This window comes from Mesoplodon mirus, assembly GCF_964341445.2.
Source record: "Mesoplodon mirus genome assembly, chromosome: 14".
Lineage (NCBI taxonomy): Eukaryota > Metazoa > Chordata > Mammalia > Artiodactyla > Ziphiidae > Mesoplodon > Mesoplodon mirus.
The window spans coordinates 69,769,015-69,794,836 of record NC_138990.1 but is presented as its reverse complement, the minus strand read 5'-3'; the positions used below and the strand labels follow the sequence as shown (position 1 = coordinate 69,794,836).

Here is a 25,822-nt window from a genome sequence, read left to right as displayed (position 1 = left end):
TCCACCATGAATGAATAGCCAATCCTCATCCAACCAGACACCTCCAAGTACTAAGCCATTTAAACAACTAGGCCAAATATTCTACCCACCATGCAAATCAATTCTATGACACTATGATAAACCTCAGGCTTGTGACAGCCTGAGGAGCAATTCATGTCCAAAGGCAAAGGGCCACCCACCAAAGGAAGCAATGAGGAGACAAGGAGACCGCTCAGAAAGGAAGAGTTTTTTTGAAATAACTATCGGCATCCAAAGCCTGGCTAGCATGAGCCCTTACATATAAATGAGTTATTTTCTGGAAAGCCACCAGTTAACAACAAAATACACCTCAAAATCAGATACTCTGAACAAACAGCTCTAACCGGATTTTTTCCTTTGGCTAATCCACTCACACACTATCTGTGCCTCAGAGTAAGCTCTCACCATGCCCATTTTTCTTCAAAGGATAATCTGAAACCTGTGCTTTTTCACTGGGTACATTAAACTTCTTAAATGGCAGCAATTAAAAAGCCAGCATTGGTCCAAAACCCGGTCTCTCTGGCTCACTCTTCTCCAGCAGGCACAATGGCAACCTTCACTTGCCATTACTAATTTCCCCAAGTGTATCATTAACGGGGTGAAGCTTTTTCTCCAAGACTTGGCTTAACAGAGGTATCATACCCAGAGTGTAAGAAATGCAAACAGACACTCAGGTTTCCTGGCCTCTAATCTTCCAATCAGCATTTCCCAAAGGCATGCAGTGCCCTTCAGGCTGAATGCTGAAAGAGTTCCAAGACTAATGCAAAAACTTCACCAGCATTTTCTAAGCAGCACTACTGAAAGTCAAAAACAGGAAGAAGAGATTTTAATGGGAAGAGTATTTGAAGGTCACTCTTAATGACAGTAAAAGCTGTTGCCTCTATGTTGACAAGTGAAATATAAATCATCCAAAATTAAATCCCCTTCCCCAAATTATTACTAAAGTAATTCAATCTCAAACCAAGAACTGCCCGAGTCAGCCAAGACTTCAATAAGTCACCTTAGCCAATAGACTCCCGTTCAGAGAGAAAGAGCTGGCTTGAGTCCATCCACACTCACAGACAAGAAGTTCTCACGGAGCAAATGTAAGCTCTGCTGCTGTGGCAGCTGAAGACTGAAGCCCATTTTGTGTTGGCCTTAGTGGATACCCAGGAGCAGCTACACAGTAACAACTTCTCAACTGTCCATTGCAATGGTGGATAAAAAACGTGGACTTTTTAACAGGTAACACAGTACTTACAACAGGAACTGGACTATACTTTTGTATATACATCTGAATGTGGGTTATAGGATAAAAAGTCTCTTTCGACTATATAACTGAATTGCCAGATAAATACAAGATGCCAAGTTAAAGCTGAATTTCAGATAACAAACTTTTAGCAAAAGTAAACACCAAATACTGCATGAGACATACTTCCACTAAAAAAGATATGCTAAATTTCAGATAAGTATCTGAAATTCAAATTTAATGGAGTATTCTGGTTTCTTTGTTTTTCCTAAATCTGGCAACCCTACAAATCAGTATGCTAGGAAAATCCAATTTGAGAGAGGCAAGGAAGAAGTCTAGCAACCACCCAACCACTCCTGTATCTCAAGGTCAACTGTGAAAACTCTTCCCTCTAGTGTGGCTACTAATTAGCCATCATCTGATAAACAATAGCCCCAATGCCCATCCTTCTCTGGACCACAGATGCTAATTACATAACTCAGTGCCAGGGGTAAAGGGCTCAGATAAAGCAAGTAATTAAGTATGAGTAGGTACCCTAAACAGAAGTCATTAGTAAATGTTATTATTTATTCAATAAAATTAAAAGCAAAATTTGCTATGGAGAAACAATATGAAGACAACAGACAGTAAACTGAATATATAAGGGGTTATTATGTGAACTAAGCATCCTAAATAGTATTTTTTAAATAGTTAACTCTATTGAACAGTTACTATGTGCCAAATGACATTCCAAACACTTTACATGTTTTATTACACTTAATCCTAATCCCCTAAGAAGTGAGTACTACCATCATGCCCATTTTACAACGTGAAGAAACTGAGACACAGAGATTAGATAATCTGATAAGACTAGGGGGACCATATTTCCTGGTTTGCCTCAGACAGTCCCAGTTTATGCCTGTTGTCCTGGTACAATTATTAAAAGCACCCCCTTTCATCACGCTCATGAATTACCCAGTTTGGATGATAAATTACATGGTCACCTACCAAGGACCCACAGTTAATAACTAGCAGAGGCAGGGTTCCATCCAGGTAGTGTGGTTCCAGAAACAGAAGCCAGTCACTGAAACATACTCCCTCCCAAGTCCTACATTCCAGGAAGAGGATTCCAAAAGATGAGATTAACCTTTTTACTAGACATCCCGCAGGGTTACAAATCAAAGTGGGTTGAAGGCAGGGGGTAGGTGAGGGTCATGTTTTTCAGAACTGTCCTTTATCTCCCTTTAAATCATTGATAATACACAGCACAAATCATCTGTGAGCAGAGAGAATTCCTCAGCCAACCTATATCCACATCACTGGGTCTAAAAATTTTTAAACTTACTCGACTAATCAGAGTAATATTTAACTAGATCCTTTTCTATTTTGGAATGACCTTCATCTTCCTTCAGCCTGGTCTGGGCAGCCAGGACTTGTTTGTTGCTATTTATATTAAAACAAAGGTGGGCATGCTGTATGCGCTGGTTTTTAGTTCCATACACAATGAGCTTTCCTTCTTTCCCTATAATAAAAACTTCTCCTTTTTAAAAAAAATCTTTGGCAAAACACTATTTACCCAATAAATGTTTCCCAATAAACACTAATGCTAGTTTGACAGCAATGAAGACAGAGAACATAAGCATGAACTTGTAGGCTCTCCTCATATACATAATAATGAAATGCATCACAAGTGGTCCAGGAAGTAAGATGCCTCTCAAGGTTCAGCACAAGGAAATGGTCACAAGCAGACTAAGTGTTCCCACATATCTGCAAATGCTTCAGAAGAAATTGTCACCCACTTAACATGGTAATTTCAGCCCTTAACACTTGAGGCTGTGTGACTTTACCTGGTCTCTCTTAGCTTATCTCCTCCTTATAAGATGGAGTGGACGGACTAAGGTCTACAGGGTCCTGCCTGGCCCTGAAACTTCCAATTCTACATCCTCCCTACAGTCCTCCTGACCATGCACTGCAGCCTACAATGTGAAAACTCGGCTCCCCCACAAACCCTCCTAACATCTGGCTTCTCAGCTGGGTGGTCCACAAGGGTGGTCCACGAAAGGACACCACTACAGGTCCCCAAAGGTGAGGAAATCAATGCTCCTCTCTCAAAAGCAGACTTACACCAAAGCTACCTTTACTGAAAGCCAACACAAGCATCTGAGGTGGTCGAACACCTGAAAGACCTTTGAAAGACAACGGTCCTGTGACCTGGCCCAGAAGCAGCCCTGTGGTGAACAGTGATATTCTCATGTCTGTCATACTCCTTGATATATTAAGTTTGACTCCTGTCATCCCCAGGCCATATGAAAAATGTTTTTACTGTTTATTTTTGTGATGGGTCATGAATGCTTCTTCTACAATGACACTAAAATCAACAAAAAGGACAAAACTAGGAACCATGGCTCCAAAGAAGGTTTTTTCCTGCCTCAAATCCTCACAAGTCACCTTCACAAGGCCAAGTTTACTGCTGGTCAGGTCCTGATTATAAAAGCAGTGGGAAAGGGGCGGGATTGGGGCTGCTGATTTAACCGATAGCTTTAAAAGTATGTTTCCTGTCACGTAACAGCAATGGCCCTTCATGTCTTTTCGCTCACAAAGGAAAAAAACAAAACAGAAAATGAAAACTGAATTCTCAGCCTGGATTTCACATGATTTTTCACAGAAACTGAATTCATCATTTAACAAAAAAAGCCATAAGCTCAAAGGTCTGGGAGTTGGTCATGATAAAGTTCTACTCATGCATAGTTATGAAACAGGAGAAGCACCTTACCTTCTCACCTAAAGTTTTATTTTATTATTATTATTTTTTTAAGATTTTGGGGGTAGGAGTTAATTAATTAATTAATTAATTTTTGCTGTGTTGGGTCTTCGTTTCTGTGTGAGGGCTTTCTCTAGCTGTGGCAAGTGGGGGCCACTCTTCATCGCAGTGCACGGGCCTCTCACAATCGCGGCCTCTCTTGTTGCGGAGCACGGGCTCCAGACGCGCAGGCTCAGAGGCCATGGCTCACAGGCCCAGCCACTCCGCGGCATGTGGGATCTTCCCGGACTGGGGCTCGAACCCGTGTTCCCTGCATCGGCAGGCAGATTCTCAACCACTGCGCCACCAGGGAATCCCTCACCTAAAGTTTTACTGCATGAAGTTTACAGCCACATTTCAGTGAAAACTTCCATATTGAGATTTGTTACATATGCAGGCATAAATCCCTGGCAACAAACATCACGTTTAAATCCAAAGCCTTCTGGCAGAGAAATAAGTAATACCTCTTGACAAAAGTTGTCCCTCTGCTTCTTATCAGAGCCCTCATTTCAGTAACGTCAAAGCTTCTAGAAAATTTGTTATGGAAAGTCAGAGAGAATCAAGAAAAATGCAGAAACCAATAAACAATTATATGTGCTTGGGCCATCTGCTCAAACCAATTTAATCTTTTATCACCACAAAGATGTGCAGTCCTGGTTTGTTTACCTCTCTCTTTTCAGTGGTTAGTTTAGAACACAAAAGCAACTAAATGAAGACAAAATCCCATGGATTCAACACAGGCATGTAACCAATGACTAAAATTTTAAAACAACATTGCCTGCAATCTGATTCATAATCGCAGAAACCAGACTGTTCAAATAATCAATTCTTCTAGCAAACAATAAAAACAAAGCTTCTTCTCAGCATATGTAATAATTAAAACGTGATTCTAATAGTTTTGCTTTGTATGAGAACAAACTAGACTAGGGCATCCCAAAGCATATTCTATGAAACCCTGGCCTAAGAGAGGCTATGAAAAAAAAAAAAAAGAATTCCAAAGTTAGCTAAATTTGGGAGACAACATACATCACTCTCCCCTCTACAATGCCTATCGGCTTATAAAGGCTCTGAGAAGTCCCTCACTAAAAAACCTATTACATTTTACTTCACCTAGCATTCTTTTAAATAACACATGTTAACATACTGCAAAACTAGTACTTCAAAAAACTTGGTAAGAAATGCCAAGTTAGACCGTATTACCTATACCATGATCTACGTTTGGTCAGAAACTTCTAATGCTCATAATAGCCAGTCTCTTCTCTTTCCGGTCACATGGGTAGATTACACTTGCCTGCTCCCCCCTGCAGCTGGGCAAGGTCGTGTGACTAGTTCTGGCCACTGACTTATATGACCCATCAGCCAGAGTTCCTAAGGGAGAAAAACATGGGGGAGAGCCCCCTGCCATCCTATGATGGACATAAAATATGAATGAGGAATGAACTTCTGTGGGTTTAAGCCACTGAGATTTTGGAGATGTTTGTTACTGCAGCACCAGCCTAACCTGCTTGATATGCTATGGAGGTAAATTTTCTTAAATAAATCAATACAAATTGACTGAAGTGACAATATAAATTGAAGTGACAAAATAAATGTAGAGATAGAAATATTTGAAGGACAGGGCGATAGATAGTAGAATAAGCATACAACAAGAATGCATCTTTAAGAAGGCCACTTTGGTCTACAGAATCTTAAAGATCTAAAGATCAGTGAGCTAAAACTGAAATGCCATGGTATGGACTATTTGAAGTGGCCAAGTTTAGCCTGTTTGCAGTTTAGTTTGTTGGCACGGGTGGGCAGCAAGGGTAGCAACAACACTTACCGAGTGCCTATAATGTGCCAGACCCTGAGAAACAAAGTGTACAGATTGCTTTTAATCTTGACACTGTGATAGTTGGTAGATGATAACTGTTGGCATCATCTCCCTTTCACATGAGAAAACCAAAATTCTATTACATAATTCATCTAAGATCATACACTAATAAACAGCTTTCATATAACTATACCTGTCTACATTCTTTTTATTACACCATTAGTCTGAATTAGTAGAAACACCTGAACTATGAAATTTTTTTAAAAATAGTTTGGAATGTCATTACTCTAATGCACTTTGTAAGAATGTGAAAGTATTCTAGAATCAAAAGGGGGTAAACTTTGGCCAAATGGAAGACCTGGAGCTTTTAAAGAATAAACAGGATGTTCTTATAATTAACACACTAATTGCTTGCAAGGGATAACATTCACTTTTCCAAAAAAAGTTTATTTTTTCAAATTATAAAAGTAAGACGTACTGATTGTAGAACACTGGAAAATACAGAAAAGCATGGAGACAAAAATAAAAATCACAAGTAATCCTACCACTCTCTCCCAAAATTAATATTTGGAGTATTTTCTTATCTCTTTTTCTTTGTTCTTGTACATAGTTGAGATCATACCATTTATATAATCCTGTGTTCTGCTTTTTTCCCCTTATATTAAAAACTTTTCTATGTTATTAGGTTTTCAATAATAATAATATTTTTATCAGTATAATAATAACTAATAGTTATACATTTGCCAGGTATTAGACTAATCACTTTACTTACATTAACATATTTAATCCTGACAATAACTCTCTAAGGCCTGTTTTACAATTGTGCCCATCTTACAGATGAGGAAACTGAGACAGAGTAGGGTTAATGACTTGCCCAAGGTCACAAAGTGAATCCATGGGAGAGTCGGGATCCAGACCCAGGCAGCCCCTGGGTGAGCACTCTTAACCACTATATTGTACTGCCTCCATAATATTCCTTCCTCTAACCTACCAACGATGGACATTTGGGTTATTACCAATTTTTTTCTATTATAATAATAATGTTAACAATAGACATCTTTATAGGCATCTGAGGCAATATTTTATCTAAACCTATTCAGACAGCCAAACTCTTACCATTTTAACAAGTTCAATTTATTTTCAGCTAGCTGACAACAGCTGTCGAAACATCTAAGACAGCTAGCATTTCATAAACCAACTCACTGCTCCACCTACCCCTGGTATGAACTTCCATGTGGTCCTCACCTGTCCACCCCATTGCCATCTGCAGCAGATTTCTGTAACGTTTCCATTTGCCTTCACACGGCACAAAGAGCCAATTAAAACCCTGGGTCTGTTCTGTGTGTCCCCCAACATATATAAGCAAATTCCGTAAATTTTTATGTCTGGAATATTTTAAATGCTAACCTTATTTGTTTCTAGTCTTATAAGCTTGTGGCAATACAAGGCATACAAAGAGAGATACTATGCTGTATGCATGTATAAAATTAAAATGAATGATCTTCTAATTTAGACAATAATCCAGAAAAGGGATATTCAAATATTTTACTTTTTGCCTGCTTTTCACTGCTTACACTGAATGACTGAACTCTCTTGCAAGATTAAAAGAATGGTCTGAGATGAAAATAACCCAAAATCAAGTTTCACAAGCAGATCAGATAATGGTGTGTTAAGTAAAAAGGGAACTGGTTGGTGGCTCTGGCTCACAGTTCACACCTTCTGAATTCAACTTACCAACATGGCTATCCAAGAGTATGTTTTAAAAAACAGGGAATGTGTAAAAGAAGGGAAAGGCAAAAGCGTAATTTAAAAAGTTTAGAAATCATAAAGAAATTTTCCAATACATCAACCATACCACATAGAGAAGTCATGTGCCATTTAAGAATGAAAAAGATCAATACTTCTGAGAAGCTAAGTATCTCCACATTTTCTACAAAATATTTTTCATGTTGTAAAAAAAACAAAATGTTTTTTACAGATTCTAAAAACACACCTAGAAAAGTAACCTTAACTTTACTGACCAAAGACCTAATAATTATAAACTATAAATCTCTGTATGAGGCACTTACATAGAGCCAGAAATAATGTTTCCATACAAGGAGAAGCCCTCTGAAATATATGTAAGATACGAAAAGTGGCAAAGCAAAATTCAAAATATTATAGATCTGCAGACAGCAAAACAAAAGAAACAAAGCCATTTGCAGGGCACTCTAAAAAGCTATAAAATTATTGCAATTAGTCCAAGTCCAAACTTCTAATAGACTTTAAATTAGAGGGTAATTAAGGTATCTGTTAATACCAACTTTCAGAAAATTCTTACTAGAAACTTGGTTTGTATATAAGCGCTTTAAAAGTTCACTCGCTGTTTTCCTGTTATAGTTAACATCTAAATCCTCTGTTCTTATTTTAGTTCCACTCAGTAATCCACATACTGCATTTTTAAAGATTTCATCTTCTCAGAACCCAAACTCTTTGGATTACCCCCACAGGCAGACCCTGCCTCCACCCAGCCACCCAACCCACCAGCCCCACCGGGGCTGTTCATGTCTCCATCAGGCTCCCAGCGCCCCGCGCGGGACTCCTCCTAAAGACTGCACAGCCCCGCCCCCCGCCTTGTTTCTACCAGAAGCCTTGCAATTAAAAACAATTTTGAAAGACCACAGTCAGGAAGTAAACCAATTACACACAAGAATCAAGTACTGCAGACAAATGGCCAATGACAAGAAGTCAAAAAGTGAGTAAGCAAGGGGCTTCCTTGGTGGCGCGGTGGTTGGGAGTCTGCCTGTCGATGCAGGGGACGCAGGTTCGTGCCCCGGGTCCGGGAGGACCCCGCATCCCGCATGCCGCGGAGCGGCTGGGCCCGTGAGCCATGGCCGCTGGGCCTGCGTGTCCGGAGCCTGTGCTCCGCAGCGGTGGTGGGGTGGGGGGCCGCCACAGCAGTGAGAGGCCCGCGTACCACAAAAAAAAAAAAAAAAAAAAAAAAAAGTGAGTAAGCGAAGAAAAAAATAAGATTTTGCATGACAGTAACCAAATGCCTTTTATTCTGCTTCTACAATGTTTTGGCATCCAACCATCAATAATTCATATACAAATGACAGTCAGATATATAAAATATAGGACTTTTTTTTTAAACCTTCAGGGCCCTAATTTTCATTCAAACCACAAAGACTGCATATTTTGCAGTGAGTGGGGTAGGTGGGGCAGGGGAACCTCCACGTGAAGTCTGGGAGAACGCGTTACTCATTAGTCCAGGTAAAACCATGCAAGGTTTGATGTTACACAGAAGTGTTTTCCTCCATATAGTCACAAGATTTAAGATTACTAGAACAAAAAGATAAATAAATAAAAATAAACCTTGCTAAAGAGGAAAGCTACCACCTCTATTCCAATTCTTTGCTCAAGTGAAATGACAAGTTTCAAGATATTTTGTTAAACTGTAGCTATTTTAAGACAGGACAAAGCTGCATCGGTGCTTGTCACACAGCTTGCTCCCAATCTCTTGGCAGTTCTCCAACACATTCTAATTTTTTATGCACAGCCTTGCTGGAATCTCACCCCACTTATCTCTAAAGACACACTAAGTAAGATGTTGCCACATTACACAACCAACCTGCCATTTATTCCCATCCGTTCACTTTGAACAATGTCTGACTTAAAAAAAAAAAAAATCAGAGCACCATCTGTGTGGATGCAGCTTAATCCAAATGATCCAATTCACATGGGTCCCCAAAACAAGTATCAGAATACTGTTCAAACTGGAAGGAAATGCTGTGTGTCAGTGCCCAGAGAAAGGCTGAATACTCACCAACTAAGGAAGGAGAACTGATACAGAGGGAAAAAAACAAGATCAAATCCCGACTACAGATGCTAGACCCTAGTCATGCAGCCACTGCCTACACTTTGAGGCAGACTATTAATCAGGGTGTATTTCAAAGGATAATCTCAGGATTTAATGAGTCCCATTACCTCCGTGAAAAGAATGATTTAACATAGCATTACGTCCTCTAAGTCAATGTACTCTCTAATTGTTAATATTTGGCCCCCAAAAAAAGTCCTCTTCAAAAACAAACTGGAATGGTTAACCACATGCTGTTACATTCCATTCTTGCTAAAAAAATATATTTAATTAGCACATTTGCGCCTCATGGTCTGCACAGCTGCACAACATTCCAGTAATGGGCCAGCTATCGATACACTCTTTACATTAAAAAACTACTGACTTCAAAAGTTGAGAAGACTGAGAAGCATTTCTCAAGCATGACCCACTAAAGATATATTTATTTCATGTGAACAAGTTTCCTTTAACAAGGGTATAGTCCAAAGGAAAATATAATTAAGAATAAAATATTCATGCAAACATACACTAACAAAATCATTCTTCAGAACTGGAAATATATATATATATATTTATATATATCAATATATATAAAATTCAACTGACAGACAAGAACAGTCTTCCTCAGGAACAAGACAATAAATTAGCCTGCTAATTAAACTTTCACCCTTTCTGAATCAAAGATTTTTAGAATTAGGATGAAAGCTGATGTTCTTAATGTCAGGAACACATACTTAAAAAGCAAAACAAGCCTTTCGAAATGAGAAATCATCCTGATTATCAGGGAAATTCAGGAATTCTTCTGGCAGTGGGTGTTGATTTAAAAACAAACAGACCAAAAAAAAAAACCCCAAAACACAAAAAAACCTACCTTAAAGAATAAAACACAAAGTGTGCACTGGTTTTTCTTCTGCTCAAATGGCACATAAATGTCTCTGCTCCAGGATCAGGGTGCTTCTTCGACTCCGCCCCAGGAGATAAGTCGGGTATTTAAAGACAGCTGGCAGCATAGAGTCGTCAACCTCGCTGTGAGAAGGACCAGGCCCCTTTCAGAGAAGTTACCCGACTGATACCTCTAACCACTTGCCTCCTAAAATAGAGACAGGTGTGCTCATCCAGTCAAAGGTCCAGATAAGGCTACGTTCAAGTCTCCTGCTCTTCCTAACCTGGGACACTGGGACCAGACTCTGGGCACTGCCTCTCCAGGTGCCAAGACTCAACGCTTGCAGCTGCCTGTAGGTCAAGCTGAGATCCCTCCCTACTCCAGGCTTCAGTCAGCCCAGGCACATTAACCATCAAACATTTCCCTTGATGGGTTTTGGCCACCCTCAAAGAGAATGACTCCCACCAGGTTGGGAGTTTCTGAACAATCCCTCATCTGGAGAGAGGAAGTCCACATAGTATACCTGAGCTCCATCACCCGACCCTGCTCCATCCATCACCCAGCCCAGCTCCATCCATCACCAGGCCCAGCTCAGATTTCCCCTCTAAACTGTGCAAGGAGCCACCACTGGCCTTAGTGTTTAAACCTGGGAAGAAGGTCATTTGCCATTTTTCCTTGTGGCCAACCAACCCAAGTGAGACCAGTAACAACCACAAAGTACCTCACAGAAATTGATGGCAAGGGCTTTCTTTCTCTTCCAATGAAAGGGTATTTCTCCCCTCTTGCCACTCCCTCTTTCCCTCAACACATGAAGAAACCATTTTAGCACCTTCTTCAGGAATAGGCCAACTATACTAGAACTAAGGCAACAAAGAAGTGCCAGCAAGTCACCTGCATCACATCCAACCATCTGAGGTCCCACAGCTTAAGAAACTGGTTTGCATAATCAAATACGTATATTGCTTTTTCTCCTTGAAATAGATCCCGGATCCGAAGATAGAATTTTAAAGAGTTCAGCTGATACAAATACCCTAGGAAAGCTGAGCTATACTGTATGCTTTCAACAATTACAACCAAACCCAGCCCAGTAAAATTTATTACATTTAAAACCAAGATTATAATAACCACATCCATTCCATTTGCAACACTTTATAGGGTAGCTGGTTCCAAAGACTCTGAAATCTCAAGGCAAAAGTAAAATCAGATGTTGTCCAAAGCATACGGAGATGTCTCTCAAGGGAATTAATGCAACTCTGATGGGAATTCCTCTCAAAACAAACAGAAAGCACACGTTATCTAATGATAGCTTAATTTCTGGTACTTCTCCACTATAAAACAATTTTTTTAAAGAAGAGAAGTATTAATAAGCAAATTTGGGGTTCTCTCAATCTTTGCCGTTTTCCTTAACACCCCACCACTGAAACAACTCAGGGAAACCGACAGTATCCATAAGCCACAGTTTTAAATATGGCCAGTAGTAATGAGATACTATGTTCTGTCATGCTACTTGTACCAACTGGAAGGGAGATAAACATCGAGGGATTATTCAGACTGTGAAAACTTTACATCTTTAGCTTGAGATTTGAGGACTGACCCTTATTCATGAGACGAACAAATACATACAGAGGGAAAAAAGGTTTAAAAGACAAACACCAAAATGATAACTGCATGTCTCTGGGGTCACTGAACGGGGTCAGTGACTTTAATTTTCTTTTTTGTGTTCATTTTTATTTTCCATATACTCTACAATATTTATTATTTTGGTTATAAATATTATTTTGAAATTGTTACGTTATTATGATTTTATGCTAATTTATACCTTTTTGAAAGTATATATTCTACATAAACTATTCAGAAAAAACCTAACATACTGTATATAGTAGCAGACACTGTCAAAAATTCAGGGATTCTAAAAGGTGAAGAAAATAAACATTTTAACTTTTAAGATGATTGTTCTCCCTACAAAAGCATTCCTATGCTACAGGTTAAAAAATACAATGGAAAATGTTTAAACATCACAGAGAAAAATAATAAGTATTGTCTTAGGGAAGAATCTAGGTTTTTCTTCCCCTTTAAATAAGATAAAAGGGGGGAGGAAGCCCTAGACCGTGATAAAAATATGCATTATCCCACCCCAAAGACTCTGTGCAGCTGGTGAAGAACATTCCAGAAAAATGTGTAGCCCTTGAACATTTAGATTTGGCCTTGAAGCAAACACACCAGGACAAAAATTATCCCTGGAACAGCCATCCAAGAGGGTAGGGAAACAACAAGAAATTTCATCCAGAACCAAAGGCAGTAGCCATTCGAGGCTGGTCTCCGCCCGGATGATGCTTCTGTCAGGCTCCCTTGTGGCCCAGTTTCTACATCTTTTCCCACACTCCACGGAAATGGCAAGGCTCTAACAAACTTCACATTTAAATGAGGAATGGAAAAACCTTTTCAAAACTTCGGCGTTCTTTACACCTTCAGTACTATTAATGCTGCCTTTCTGAAAGCCCTGGTAGAAAAAAACTGAACAGCAGAGGGTATGTTGAGCTGATTAATCATTTCACTCATTAGTTTTTTTTTTTTTTTTTGCGGTACGCGGGCCTCTCACTGTTGTGGCCTCTCCCGCTGCGAAGCACAGGCTCCGGACGCGCAGGGTCAGTGGCCATGGCTCACGGGCCCAGCCGCTCCGCGGCATATGGGATCCTCCCGGACCGGGGCATGAACCCGTATCCCCTGCATCGGCAGGCGGACTCTCAACCACTGCGCCACCAGGGAGGCCCCACGCATTAGTTTTTATCCAGCTAAAATGACGTCTGTTATGGTGAGTGTTAGGATATTTTTAATAAAGATCAAAAGTTTATTGGTAAGTATTTTCAAAAAATTTGGAATATACGGAGAGATGAAATTAGAACTCCTCCACAATCCCATCACCCAGAGATAACCACTGTTAGGCTAATGAACTTAATAAGCAGAGACATATTTAATTATACAAATTAAACACTGAACATATATATTTCAAAAGAATAAATTCTATTTATATGTCATTCTAAATTTCATCCTATTTCATCTGTTGAGTAAACAATTCATAGTTATATTCTGATACAGATTTTACTGCCTAAGTAACGGCTTCAAGTTTATATGTTAAAGATCAGAACCAGCAAGGAGATGTCAAATGGTTCTTTAGAGTTCACTAAGAATGGAATTATGATGCCTATATACAAGGGCCAATTTTAAAGCAATCTTGAAGTTATAACATCTTACTTTCATATCTCAAAGCACACTTCACCTGAACCCCTCCTCAATCAACCATTTAAAGTTCATGGCAGAAAAAATACAAAATTCCTGAAAGTAAATTAGTTCATTTTTATAAGCTACATTTTACAAAGTACCAATACAGCTGAGGACGAGGACCATAAAACAGAAAGTACTATTTCCTCTCAAACATTTCTCTCACCGGCTAAGGACAAAGTGACTCATTCCTGGGATTCATCTTCCTTCAAAATACTATCTCTATAAAATTCCCCACTTAAAAAGTCTTAAAATAGCCCTTTGTCTCCCTTCATGGTGGAGCTTTCTCAATCACACACATCTCTCTTTCTCATTTATGTTATAGACAGATAAAATAGATATCATTATATACATACATAAATGTCACATATAACATATAAGAATTTTTCATAAGAAAAAAGGAAGGATATCATTAAAATTCATTCCTCCCACTCTTAGCCTGAATATTCCCAAATGCTGAGAAACCATTAATTGGAAGTAATCTAAATCTGGAGTCATTTTTATTTTAAAATTTTCACTCAGAATTTTTTTTTTAACATCTTCATTGGAGTATAATTGCTTTACAATGGTGTGTTAGTTTCTGCTGTATAACAAAGTGAATCAGCTATACATATACATATATCCCCATATCTCTTCCCTCTTGCGTCTTCCTCCCTCCCACCCTCCCTATCCCACCCCTCTAGGTGGTCACAAAGCACGGAGCTGATATCCCTGTGCTATTCGGCTGCTTCCCACTAGCTATCTATTTTACATTTGGTAGTATATATAAGTCCATGCCACTCTCTCACTTCGTCCCAGCTTACCCTTCCCGCTCTCCGTGTCCTCAAGTCCATTCTCTACGTCTCTGTCTTTATTCCTGTCCTGCCCCTAGGTTCTTCAGAACCTTTTTCTTTTTTTTTAGATTCCATATATATGTGTTAGCATACAGTATTTCACTTGTAATTTTATCTACATTTCTGACCAACACCAATGAAACCTGATGGTCTAATGGTTACAAAATTAGTTCCAGCAGCAGTGTTTGGGCTTCTACAAGTGAGTACAAATATGTCAAAGAATTCCACTGCTCTCATCACACAAGTGTGCAGTTTGGAAACAATAAAGAAACCTGTTCTTCCCCACTCTTTAAGCTGACCCAGATTAGTGGTGTCAAGCTATCATTCCATTACATCTGAATGCTCTACCCCTCTCAGACCCACACCTTTCAGAAGGTGACTTACAGATGCTGATGGTTTCCCACTGCTCTAGATAAGTACAGAGGGCAGATATGACAACCCTTCAGAATCTTAAACCATCCCTAACAATAATCTACAATTGGCCAGGCTTACTTTTTTCATTTCTTTTTTAAAAACTAAATGGTTGATTGCTTTTTTTATTACTTAAAAAATGATCCTCATGGTAGTCTATTATATTATTTACTGTACTCTTCTCTATTTGTAAAATATTTCAAAACTCCAAATGAGAAACATTAAGTCATAGGAATTTCCTTTCATATAAGAAAGGAAATCACCCATCAACCCACCATCCAAAGCAAACCATTAATATTTTAATGTATTTCCTTCCAGTCTTTAATATAACAAAACCGGAGTTATACCATATTGTACAGCTTTGCATACAGATATTTCCACTGAATATTATATTGTTAGCATTTTCCCTTTTCAGTAATACTCTAACAAACTGTTATTTTAAGCAGTACATTGAATTCCATACTATGCCTGTGCCATAATTTATTTAACTATGCCACATTTGCTTTTCCACTATTAATTATTGCTAAGAAAATCCCTGCTTAAAAGTCTGTCCTTATTTTTAATTCTTTCTTTAGATTACAGGACTACAAGGGGAATTTCAGCCCAAAAGGCATAAACATTTAAGCTTTCTGTTATATATATAGGACCCCCCGTTTTCCACTCAGTTTGTATTAATCCAAATATTCTCCCAACAGGTGATGCAGAGGCCCAATCTCACAGTATCCCAGAGAGCATTACCTACCAATTTAGGTGGAAAATTAATCTAAATGTTTTAGTTCTTATTTCATATTACTGGTGGGTTTGAACAACTGAATACAGTTATTGGCTTCTATACTATCTTCTTTTACAAACTATGTTCCTGTCCTTTCCCTAAGCACTAGGGTTTTAGCGTTTTCTTATTTATTAAAAATAAGTATTAATCATGTTTGCTTTTCCTACTAATTAGACATAGGGACAAGTTTAATATAGACTTAGCATTATTTATCTGCATGATGGTATTATTTACTGGAATGTATCTTTTCTGAATAAATCAAATTATTTGAAAGGAAGCATAAAGGTGAGACAAACTAAGCAAAAATTCCACGTTTTATGATAATTAAAACGTATTGTGATGGCACTGGATTATCCCACTTAGCTTTCATAATCCTTTGTGACAGAAACTGTCATACCACCATTTTGCAGATGAAGATACTGAGGCTCACAGAGAGGTCAAGGCAGCTTGCCCAAGGTCAATTAGCCAGTGCATGGAGTGACAAGGTGGAGTAATTCCAGAGCCTAAGGCTCAGGACTCCTGCATCCAACAGCCTCTCCTCAGCCACCCTAGCCCTGACCTGTCTCCTTCAACTTCTTGAGCATTATCTCCACGAAGGGTTCTGCCAGAACCTCAAATTCAACATGTTTAAACACAAAACTGATTCTCTTCCCAACCAGATATCCACTCTTCCCCTTAACCTGTCTACTTCCGTCATCATGGTAACAACCATGCTCTTTGTCATTATTTGAACCTGAACCCTTTATTTTAGCTCCTCATCCACTCAGGACCACTCCCATCCAGTCACCCTGCAAACTGTCAGCAAAGGATTGGGTCTTCACAACCTTTCTCCCATCAATCCCCTCCTCCTCATTCTCTCAGCCTCCACCATCACTTGCTCCCTTAATCTCTGGACCTTCACCATCACCTCTTTCCTGTCTCCTTGCTTCTAGTTTCTTCCTGTTCCACTGTGTTTTGAACAACTGCCGAAGTGTTGTGTTACTCAAATACCATCACAGAATTTTAGGTGTACAGGATCTTGAAACCTAAGTGCCAGATCCGATCAGTTGGCAGTTCCTGACTCGAACACTGTATCGAGGGTGTTCCTGGGGCCCCATCTCAGCTCTGCAGAAAGAGTGCCCTGATTGGTTTTCTATGCCTCCCAGGGACACAGGGAGTGGTGCCCATGTGCCACGTTTTAACCCCCACTAGGATTTCATCTAAGTTTTTCATTTGATAAATTTAGATCTGAGACCAGAAAGATTAATGGCTTGCTGAAGTCACACACCTGGTCAGTAAAAGATCTTTATCTTCCGTGTACCTATAGAGAGTATATTCTATACATTAGGAGTATAAAGTCCTTGGATTCCGGAAATAATTCTTATTCAGCTTTAAGCCAGCCAACACCACCATCATCCTAACCCAATGACAAGCCTTGGCTACAGAAGGTACCCAATAGTTATTTACTGCATTAAAAACCATATTGCAAAGTAATCTTAGAGTAGCAGCAAAGGAATAATATTCATATAAATGTTTCTTGGTAAAAGAACTATAATTACACTACTTTCAAGAACAGGAAACTGAACTGACAAAGGGTTTCCACTAAGTGGTCTTGCGCAGCCTCTGTTAATCAATATAAAAATTCCATTGGTAACACAGAATTTTAAAAAATAAAAGAATAACAGCTCTTTTGACATAAAAATGTTAAGGTAGTTTTAAGAAGGCACTCCAAGAGGGGTCAGTGGCTTGTATAGCTTGGGTAGTCCAAAGAGAAAGGAATGGAACTGTTATCAGCTGAACGCCTACTATGTGCCTAGCACTGTACACTGCTATCTCACAACTGTATGAGGAAGTATTATTATTTCAACTTTACTGATGAGGAAATCGTGATTCCAAGAGTAATGAACTAACCCAAGGACCTAGATGTGACCACATCGCTGGTATACAATAGCATTAGGATTTGAGCCCAGATCTGTTTGACTCTAAAACCCAAGCTCTTTCCAAACTAAGGAAAAATTTTCTGCAACAACATAATCATCCTTACAGACCTTAAAGGACAAAAACTTGATTATGACTCTACTGAAATTACGAGTGACTGTTGATCAAAATAAACCACAAAGAGTTTAAAAAAAAAAAACCCACAAACTGGGAGGTAGTTTTTGCAACACATATAATCCACAAGGGATTATTAGGCAATCTACATTAAATCAATCAATAAGAAAAATATCTAAAAGACATACAGACAAAAGACTAAACAAGGACGTAACAAAAGAGGGAACCCAAAAGGTCAATACTATAAATATATACTTAATCTCAATAACCAGGGAAATTGCAAATAAAAAGCACAATGAGATAACATTTCACAAATATGACTGGACAACATTTTGAAGTCTGGCAAGGTTGTGGAAACACTATAACATCTGTACACTTCTAGTAGGAATATAATCAATACAATATCTTTGGCATTATCTAATAAGGTTTGGCATTATCTAGTAAGGGTGATGATGCATATACCCTATGAGCCAGCAAATTTCATTCCTGAGAGAGAGAAAAACAAATAATATGTTTGTGTGCATGTGCATGTATCCCCACATACATAACAAGAGACATGTAGAAGACCCATTCATAGCAGCCCCTTCATAATAGCAAAAAAAAAAAAAAAAAAAAAAAAACACTAAAATCAATCCAAATCTCCATCTACAGTAGAAAGAATAAATAAGCCATGGTGGAATTCTGCACAGCAGTGAAAATGAATGAACTACAGCAACAAAATGAATGAGTCTCAGGAATATGTTAATCTGAAAGGACAAGTCACAGAAAAATACGTAAAGTGTAATTTCATTTATATAAAGTTCTGAAACATATAAAATAAATAAGAATTTTTAAAAGGATAACCCATAAAGAAGAGCAAGGGAATGATAAACACAAAATTCAGGACCGTGGTTGCTTCAGATGGGATGACAGAGGGGCACATAGGAGACTCCAAATGTATAATAGGTTCTTCTTCTTGAACTAAGTGGTGGCTGCCTGAGTGTCCATTGGTTTGTGATTCTGTAACATATCTTTTATGAGCATTATTTTGTATATACAAATCACTTAATAAAAAACAACTTTAAGGGAAAAAAAATGGACCAGAAGGTCAGGATATTGAATACACCAGGAAAAATAGCTGATGACAGAGAACAAGATGCCAGAAGAGAGCAGAGGTAGTAGAGGGGACCCTATGGTCAGGGGTTTAGCTTCCTGGACTCCAGTTCTGCTATCTCAAAACTAATGCCTTCTTCTGGGGGTGGTGGGGAGATTGTTTTTTCAACTTTAGAGGTGTTTTCGAAAAGAACCTAAAAAAAATGATTAATCTAAATAAACATAGTAAACAGAGCTCTTCCATCTAAAGATTATAGAACTTTAAATTAAATATTTATTTAATATTTCTGTATTAAATAAGTTACAATGCATGCATCAATTTCTTAGTGATGTAAGGGGAAAAATATGCTGATACTTCCGCAAAAGGCAAAAGATACTAGTAAGAACCTTTTGATACGGGGGTCTTTCAGCTGAAGGAGTAGAGCAGTTTCTCAATTTCATGTCCATACAGACCACTTAGGGGTCATGTGAAAATGCAAACTTTGATTGGAAAGGACTGAGCCTCTAAGAATTTACATATACAACAAGCTCCCGCTTCATAAGCGATCCTGTCCTGATGTTGCTGGTCCATGAACCTCACCTCACTATGGTAGCAAGAGACATCATGAAAGTGCCTTCTCTGGTGATGTTTAATAATAGAAATATGAGAGTATCTAATTGAGACCGTTTCATTTTCCCCCAAAGTAGAGATTGATGACGTTATTCCTACACTATAAAAACTTGGATACAGGACACTTGTTATCAGAAAAAAATCAAGAGTACTAAACTAGGTCTTTTGCAAAGAAAAGGTGCTTTGAGAAACAGCAAAGACTGAAAAATTACAAGAGAACTCCAGGAGAGGTTTTACTCACCTGCACAGACCTAGAGAAATAGCTTTTCCAGCAGGGGTATTAGCCCTTTCCTTATGGAAGAACGTTTTATATTCCCAAAAGTCTCAAAGGAAGAAACCAGGACTACCATAAAGATATTCACAAAACATTAATTAAGGCCTGATTATCATGCAGATGTTGGTGGGGGGCCCCACATAATTAAAGGAGCATCCCATCACTGCATGTAAAAAATATATATGTTGGGCTTTAAAATTCTAAGAATATGCTGTTAAAATGAAAAGCTTATTATCTCAACAAAAACCACACCGAATAATTTCCACTCATCAGGCCTATGTTGTTTAAAAGTAGTAAAATCCTCCCATCTCAAAATAGTACTTCTACATGTAAAGTCATACTTTCATACAGCAAGACAAAATAACCACTCACATACTCTTCCAAGGAAACTCTGCCAATGCCAAGTCTCTGCTAAGGATGTGTCACTAGTAGAGTGAGGTCTTGTCGCTGCTCCTGCAACATCACAGACAGTTGTTACTACTCTCATCCGAGAGATGCTCTTTACCGCAAGCCTGCACAGCAGACGTCCAAGTGACAGCAGTTTCTTCACTGCCCCAGTACTTCTCATTCATTCTCTCTGATGAAGGTTTTGGTCCATCCAGAGAAAACAGAGTTACAAAGAGCTTAACCTAACAGAATTCTGCACCTGGTAAGTCAGAACAGCTAAACCTCCTGTGACATCAACACAGGGTATTTTCTTACAACACAGTAAATCCAAAATGTCTGGATAATCCATGGAAGGAATACTCCCAAACATCATAATGCAACATGATTTTATACAACCAGCACAAAGGTTTAGCCCAAATCTAAAATATTCTACATTTTAATGGCCCTCTATTAATGAAAATAATGCACATAAACCACACAATCTGCAGTCAATTCTATTCTGCAGAGCCACATAAAATCAAATGCCACTAACTTGGGTTCATTAGACATTAAAAAAATAAAAGCAGACACACCTTGCTTTGAAGCACTGATCTTCCTTTCCAGTTAACATACTGAAATCCCCTTTTTCACCTATACATTCTAGAAGAGGCTGGGGTGAAATCTGAAATGTATCCCATTTGCCATCCCACACTGAATTGTAGAAGTGGCATTTAGAAGGGAAATTCCTCGGGTACTACCCCAGACTAAACAGATGAGGATGTTGGAACATCTCCTTTTGACCAGACACCAACTACACAGGCCCTGGTGGTCTGCCCTTCACAATCCCCTCCCCGGCCACATCTGCAAAATATATGTATATAAAAAGTACAGATACATATAAACAAACAAATGCAGTCAGTTACCACCACAATCCCATTATTCATGACTGGAGACTTAACTTGGCTATCAAAGCCAATCTGAATACCAATTTACCATCAGCCATGACACATTTACCAAATAATCCTTAATAAAGAATCCAAACATGTAATTGTATTCGATTACAGAAAACGCAAACGATGAAAACAAAGCAAATACAGGTTAAAGAAATCATTTACCAGCCATCAAAAACATATATAAGTTCTTTTTAAAACAATTTACTGAATGTTAATATTTTTTGAAATGTCTCAGGGACATATGAACTAAAATATATCAATGGTTTCATTTCAAAAAATGGTTTCCTACAGGAAAAATTCATACTCTTAGTATTGATCAAAGACAGAGGTACCGTAATGTCGTAGCTGTAAAGCACCAAATAAACATCAACTTTCACATATGATGAAATAGATGGAGAGTTGGGCTGTGGTTTACGGATTACGGGTGAAAAGACGCTGCGACTCCCAATACAGACTGCACCACTGCCTCCGCACACCACTGGGCCCAGTCATCCCGGCAGCCCCTCCCTACGGCTCAGGTCCCTCGGTCGGAGATCAGATTCTGGTCCGCAGCCGCAGGCCGACTCCCTCTGCCCGCATTAACACTGCAGGACACCCCTTCATCCCAGCACGGCCCAACAGGCCAGGCAGGAGGGGGTTACCCGAAGAGAAGACTCCCCCCCCCCTCACAACTAGGTGACCTGGTCCTCCCGACGCCACATCCAGCTGAAGCTTCATGACAAGGTAGAAGCAGCTCCGGGTCTTGGCCAAGGGCAGCCCTGGGCCTGGGTGGGGCCCGGCGGGGGCCGCAGGCGCCGAGTGGCCTTGCCAAGCCCCGCCAGCGAGAACCAGGGGAGGCTGCGATACTGCTGCATTGTGCTGCATCACGGCGAGGGCACCGTGAGCCATCCATCTTGCCAAAAAAAATCACATCCCCGTCCAGATAAACCCCACCGAATCCATTTTTCTCCTCCGCCGAAGCACCCCCATACTCGCCCTCTCCTCACTTACTATCTGGCCCGGCTTTTGACTGGAAAAATAACGGACACGGTTTGTGTACCGATGCCCACAACACTCCCCCCTCCGCATCTGACGGCAGGCACTTGGCATCTTTCCTATCACAAAAACAAAGGGAAGCCTCCCCCCCCCCAAAAGAGGGCCGCGGGCGTGGTGTGAGGGTTGATGACCAGAGGGGCTTCCAGCCCACTTCCCCAAAGGCAAGCCCGGAGGGTCCCCGTGCTGGCACAAACCTGTTGAAGAGAGGGTGGCAGGAGCTGAAGGGCGGGCGCAGCGGCGGCTCCGCGACCCGAGGAGGCTCCCGCCCAGCCCTGGGAGAGCGGGGACGGTAGGGAGGGCGGGGGGCGGGCGCGAGGATGGGCGGGGGTGGGGGCGCCGGGCCGCCGCCTCCGTTTCAGCTGCAGCGCGGCGCAGCCGGGACCACGCCTGGCCGCATCCCCCGTACCGTTACGCGCAGAGCCCGGCCCTGTCAACACCGCCCCCGCTCGCCACCAGCCGGGGCTAGAGAGAGGGCACCCGAAAATACACCCTCCCGTCTGCCCACTTCGCAACCACCCCCGCGCCGGGGGCCGCTGCGCCCGGCTGGAGGGAGGAGGCGGCGGAGGCGGGGAAGGAATCGGCCCCAATGCGTCCAGGGATGAGGCTGGGCGGCCGCGGTGCGCACGGCTGCTCTGCGACCGCCTCACTGCGGAGCCCGCCGCCCGCCGCCCCCCGCCCCGCACAGCCCGCGTACTCAGAAGCCACTGGAGACCCGGCTCCCGCGCCACCCCCGCCCGGGCTCTACAGCTTCCCCGCCCCCACCCCGCTCCCTGGGCGCAGGGCAACTGCGGGACAGCCGCGTCCTCCCGGCCTGGGCCCGCGCCCCTCCTCCCGCCGCCCAGGAGCCAGCCCGGGAGACAGCCCCAGTGAGTTGGCATCTTCCTGCCTCAGGCCCCCTACCTACCTCCTGCGGATAGGGGGGTGGGGGCGCCGGGGTCCCGTCCTCCTCCCGCTCCTCGGCGGCCGGGCGGGTGGGCCGGGAGGCGACTCCGCGGGGCTGTCCGCGGCTGGGGCCGGGGCTCACAGGACGGGACCGGTGGGCGCTGCTGCGCGGGGCTGCGCGCTCGCTCCGGGCGGAGAGGCGGCCGAGGGAGGGACTGGAGGAATCCGCAGCCTGCTCGGCAACAGCTGCACTGATTCCGGGGGTTGGGCGGGAGCGCGGGGCGGGGGGAGGAGGGGAGGGAGCTGCAGGGAGGGGGCGAGGGGCGGGGAGAGGGAGAGCGCGGACGCGGGCAGGCGCCGGGTGCGCGCACACGCGCGCGCGCGCACACGCTCTCTCCCGCACACCCTCCTCCGCTCTGCCGCGCTCCTCCCTCCTCGGTTTCCCTCGCCCGCCGGCCCTCCGCACTCGCCGTGAGACCCGCAGCCGCCCACCCGGCGCCTGCTCCGCGCGCGACCCGAACCTCGGGCGCGTCCACGCTTTCCCCGCGGAGCCTCTGCCCTGGCCCAGCGCCGACCTTGTCCCCTGCCGTGGGGACTGGCCGGGGCTGGCCTGGGCAGGATGGGCACCGCCGCCGCGCTGTCCGAGCCAAGGGACAAAGGGGGCTTTGTCCCCACAGCCGGCAAGGGCCAATTTCATGTTTAATTTGAGGCTAATTCGATTATCGCCATGGAAAAGGGCAGCCTAATTTTCTACGTGACTCTTGATGTTTGCGTTTGGAACGCAATGGAGAGAGCGTGTTATGTATGGGAGGCTTTGGAGAGTCGTTTGGCTGTTTAGTTTTAGTTCTAGGTGGTGATGCCTTATGGGTTCTGCCCAGCCTGATGAAGACCGGTGGTGACCTCTCCGTGGGAAACCTGGGCGATGGAGGGAAGGCGGTTGTTCCTCGGCGAAGTGAAGATTTTCCTCCTTTATGAGTGATTTTTCACCCTTTCCCTCGGGGTAGCTGGTAATAGGCCCTACAAGTGGTTCGTGCAACTCTTGCCTCTCTCGCCCTAACGCCGGCTCACTTTAGCCTGATTCGGGTGCCCTTCCCGAGCCACTCCTAGGAAGTGGGGACGCGAGGGCCTGAGGGCTTGAGTTCTCCCCCTACCCATGTACCGTGAGATGGACACGGGACGTTTCCTCGAGACTTGGCAAGTGCTAGAGCCGATTCTCAACCAGCTTGCCTACCCTGGCAATACCCGAAGCTATGTAGAAATTCTGGAACCGCCACTGTTGAGGAGAAAAGATGGTGTCATCACCAGGACCACGAATAGAAACGCTCTTTAGAAAACAGCCTGGAGAAACTGACTTTCTCCGTGCTCTGTAAGTGCCCATGGCGGCACTGTAAGCCTTCAGAGGGAAGAGGGGCCTTCTCCGTTGTTAAAAAAAAAAAAAAGCCCTAAGGCTTTTCTCCTAAAGATCTGACCCTCAATACCTGAATAAAATTTTTTCAAAAAAAAAAAAATGATAATAATAGTCAAATAGCTAGCATCGTGCTTATGTCTCAAATCAGTAGACATGATGGATTTATATTTTTGTATGTATTTTTCATGAATATTTTAAAATAAAACTAAACAAAATCGTCTCCGCAAAGTGAAAATGATTCTTCCTTTTAGGCTTTCGCCATCAGTTTGAATGTTTGACCAAAGTTTATATTTGATCTATATGAAAAAAAATTGAGGAAGGCAAATGATTTAACATTTTTCTCACAAGGTTGATCAACACAGCCTGGTGAAGTCTCAAAAGGCAGGGTTCTCTGTTCACTGCTTGTACATAGCAGGCACTTATAAGGTACTCAAAAAATATTTGTTGAATTGAACAGAATCAACATGTATGTGGCTGCCCTTATTAGGTAATGCTGGAAACCCACTAGAAATAAAAGTTGTTTCCCTTTCACTTATTTTGTGCCAGAGCTCCCAGCACCTCCCCACCTACAGTGTTAATGAAATACCAAAGAAAACAATGGCAGTACTGAGAAATGCCTGTTTGAGTTCTTTCAATGTTATTCTGCAATTGTGACTCTTAACTGCTTCCTTTATCACAGATAACAGTACTCGAATAAATCTGCATTTGATGCATCAGTCACCTCCCCTACCCCATTCCACTCCCACTTAGTTTTAAAATTTTCCTTCAAAAAGGAAAGCCACACATAACTTTAGCAAGATACTTTAGTAAAGTGGCAGTAAGTATTCCAAACATGTGAAAGACAAGGATTCAGAGTTTCACTATCAATACCTGACTAGCAATTTCAAATTCTTACCTTTTGGTGGTGGTGGTGGGGGGCGGGGAAGCATCACCCAGGAGAGCCCAGTGTATCACTGACCAAGAAAAATTAACAAGTCAAAAAAAAAGTCTAAACCTGGAGAGATTATTGGAGAAAACACATATCTCTGTGGAAAGAAAGAATCTAGAAAAAGAAAAAACTTTAGGCAATAATGATGGTAACTCAAAAGGATTATTCCAAATGTCTCAGAAGCAACTTTGCTGAAGTTTATCCTCACATTAGAATCAAGGTTGATTTAAAGGAACCTTAAACTCCTCGGTTTCCTGTCTGTAACATTCTACTCTCCATTTTTAAAACCATGTGAGTATATATGGCTTTGTCTCCCATAGAAATAATACTTTATTACAAAATTTTTGAAATGTAAATAGTTATTTTAACTTCCCATTCAAAATGTAGGGGAAAAT

The 25,822-nt window shown here is 41.6% G+C and overlaps 1 protein-coding gene across 6 annotated transcripts in view; it reads right to left on the bottom strand.

Annotated features, from left to right (window-relative positions):
* Positions 1-23,341, bottom strand: part of SPTBN1 (spectrin beta, non-erythrocytic 1) — a 196,644-nt gene extending 173,303 nt beyond the window's left edge. For 2 of the 6 annotated variants that reach the window (XM_082641908.1, XM_082641913.1), the window contains exons 1-2: positions 23,114-23,341; positions 20,228-20,308 (exon numbers count right to left, since the gene is read on the bottom strand). The gene's annotated coding sequence lies outside the window, so the exon portion shown is untranslated. Of the gene's footprint in view, positions 1-20,227; positions 20,309-22,403; positions 22,515-23,113 lie in introns of those variants that run through there. The other 4 variants (XM_082641911.1, XM_082641910.1, XM_082641909.1 and 1 more) reach the window with 4 other exon arrangements.
* Between the last annotated feature and the right edge of the window lie 2,481 nt (positions 23,342-25,822).